We start from the raw sequence: 3,132 nt of genomic DNA on the forward strand, positions 1-3,132 counted from the left end.
TCCTTTTTCTCTGGTTTTTATTGGTTACATCTAGTGGAGCTTTATGGGATCAAATTGGTGCCGTTTGCTATGCTTAGACTTCAATTTAAAAATGTTTTTTTCTATTGATTGACTTACAACCAACCTGTCAGGTTTTTCCTGCTATAGTCGGCAATACAAATCATTGTGTTCTGCCGGCAGGGACGTCTCCCCGCCAAAAGAACACAATGCGAGAGGGATTCCCCAATAACACTAACTGTATTGATGGGGGAATTGAGCAATTTTCTTTCCATCTATGGCCTGCCTTTGCCTATTCCAGGGAATAACTATGCTAGCCATGCTGTAGGATACTATTGGCAGTGTTCTTTCTCTATCTGGTTACTATATGTGGTAGTAAGGTCTAACACCCCCCCCCCCCTTCCACTTCCCCTTCAGTTCCTTTGTATTGTTATCTATGAAGCCATAGCTTGTACCATGACATTTCCTGTATTTAGGCAATATTGTATCTCTAAGTAACAGAGGTGCTTCCTTTATATGTGATCTCTAAAAAGAGAGAATTGCTAAAAGAAAGTTTCCCGGATCTGACATTGCAGGAATTTGAGCCTCTAGAATTGTCTGTGATGGTTTTGTGTTGAAAACTGGGTTGTCATATCATCCTTTTTAATCACAGCCACGAGAACGTAAAACGGGTAAACTATTAGATGAATTATAAATCCCAAGGCTCCCAGAATCCTTCTGTATTGAGAACCCTGCCCCACACCCATTAGTGCTTGGACTGAAATCTGACTGTGAAATACACTGCTTCCCATGGAGAGTTCTTGTGTTTTATGGTAACTCTGCAGAATCCTTTCAGGAGGAGCCTTTTAGAAGCAGGTTCACATCTGTGCACTGCAGTTTGGGTGCAGCATGATCTGCAGTTTACATATGCTTTTAGATGTCCTCTCAATTTCTGTTAGACCATGGGTGCTCAACCTGTGGCCTTCCAGCTGTTGTGGAACTTCAAGTCCCATCATACCTCTACCTTTGGGAGTCATGCTTGTAACTGTCAGCCTTGCAATGCTTCATGGGATTTGTAGTTCCGCAACAGGGAACAACTTTGGAGGGCCAAAGGTTGAGCACCCATGTATTTGACCGTGTATTTTCCTGAAAACGAATCAAAGTCCTGCATGCTGCATCTTTTTGCTTTCAGAAAATGCACAATAGTCAATGGAAATGGAAAACGTGCATAAAACATGGATTTAGTCACGCTGTGGCAAAACTGCAGCACACCAGTGTGAGCCCACTCTTATGTGTGGGCAACATCCAGTGACCTGAGATGGTCAATGGATTATGGTTACACCTCTGTTTAGGTTAAAGTGTAACTAAAGGCAAACTTCTTTTTTTCATTTTGGATACAGTAAGGAGGTTGCAACCCCTTTCAATTTTTTTTTTTTTTTTGCCATCTGTATCCCATAGGGGAGATTTCCTTCCCTTCGTGCTGCATTGCCAAAACACCTGTCACCAGAACTAATGTCCTCATTTGAAGATTTCCCCTCTATTACTGTTCTGATGTCAACCCAAACTTATTTTCAATTAGAACAGTAAACAGGACAAATTTTAGAGAGGGTGAATCTCCCTAAGGCTGGATTCACACCTATGCTTAGTGCTTTTTGCATTTTGCAGATTTGCACTACGGAATGTGTTCCATAGGAAACCATGTTGAATGGACTGTAGTAGAAATCTATGCATTTTTAGTGCTTTTTGCATTTTGCAGATGTGAATCCAGCCTAATGGGGACACAGCACTAAAAACTGACAGGTGTTCTAATCCCTCTCCAAAATTTTGCCTTTTGTTAAATGTTTAAGAAATGCTTAGGCCTCTATTCTAAAATGTGAAAAGCAGAAATCGTGAGCCACAAAGAATTCCAGAATAAGGACATGGTGAAATGATTGTTGGTGTGTGTGTGTAACCTACATACAGTGTTGTGAAGAAGTGTTTGCCCCCTTCCTGATTTTTTTTTTTTTTTTTTTTTTTTTTGCATATTTCTCACACTTAAATGATTTCCATCAAACAAATTTTAATATTACACAAAGATGACCCGAGTAAATCCAAGATGCAGTTTTTAGATTATTATTTCATTTATTAAGGGAAAAAAGCTGTTCAAACCTGCCTGTTCCTATGTGAAAAAATAATTGCCCCCTCCCATGCTGAATCATGAATGAACTTTGATTAACCACAATTTTTTGGAAAGTTGAGTTAAATTTCCCTTGCCACACCCAGGCCTGATTACTGCCAGACCTGTTGAATCAAGAAATCACACAGATAGAGGCTGTCTGACAAAGTCAAGCACACAGATCACAAAAAGCCACACATCATGCCACAATCTAAAAAAAAAATTCAAGAACAGAATAGAAACAAAGTAATGTATGTGTATCGGTCTAGGAAGGGTTTCAAAGCCATTTCTTTGAAACTTTGAAACTCCAGTGAATCACAGGGAGAGCCATTATCCACAAATGGAGATCACTTGGAACAGTGGTGAATCTTCCCAGGAGTGGCCGACCTACAAAAATTACTCAAAGAGCATGACAACGACTCATCCAGGAGGTCATAAAAGAACCCAGAACACCATCTAAAGAACTGCAGGCCTCACTTGCCTCGGATAAGATCAGTGTTCATGATTCAACAATAAGAAAGAGACTGGGCAAAAATGGCGTCCATGGGAGAGTTCCAAGGCCAAAGCCACTGCTGACCAAAAAGAACACAAAGGCTCATCTCGATTATCCCCAAGACTCTGGAACTATGAATTCTGAGCTCTACCAGAAAATCCTAAAGGAGAATGTCTGGTCATCAGTTCAAGCTCGCTTGGGTTATGCAGCAGGACAATGATCCAAAACAAAACAGCAATTCCACCTCCAAATAGTTCAAAGCAAGCAAAATTTAGCTTTTAGAGTGGCCTAGTCAAAGCCCGGACTTGAATCCAATTGAGATGCTGTATCATGCACTTACACAGGCCGTTCATCCTGGAAAACCCTCCAATGTGGCTGAATTAAAACAATTCTGCAAAGAAGAGTGGGCCAAAATTGCTCCAGTGATGTGAAAGACTCATTATCACAAATGCTTGATTGCAGTTGTTGCCGCCAAGGGCACAACCAGTTTTTAGGTTTAGGGGGCAAT

This window comes from Aquarana catesbeiana, linkage group LG12, assembly GCF_042186555.1.
Source record: "Aquarana catesbeiana isolate 2022-GZ linkage group LG12, ASM4218655v1, whole genome shotgun sequence".
NCBI classification, from domain to species: domain Eukaryota; kingdom Metazoa; phylum Chordata; class Amphibia; order Anura; family Ranidae; genus Aquarana; species Aquarana catesbeiana.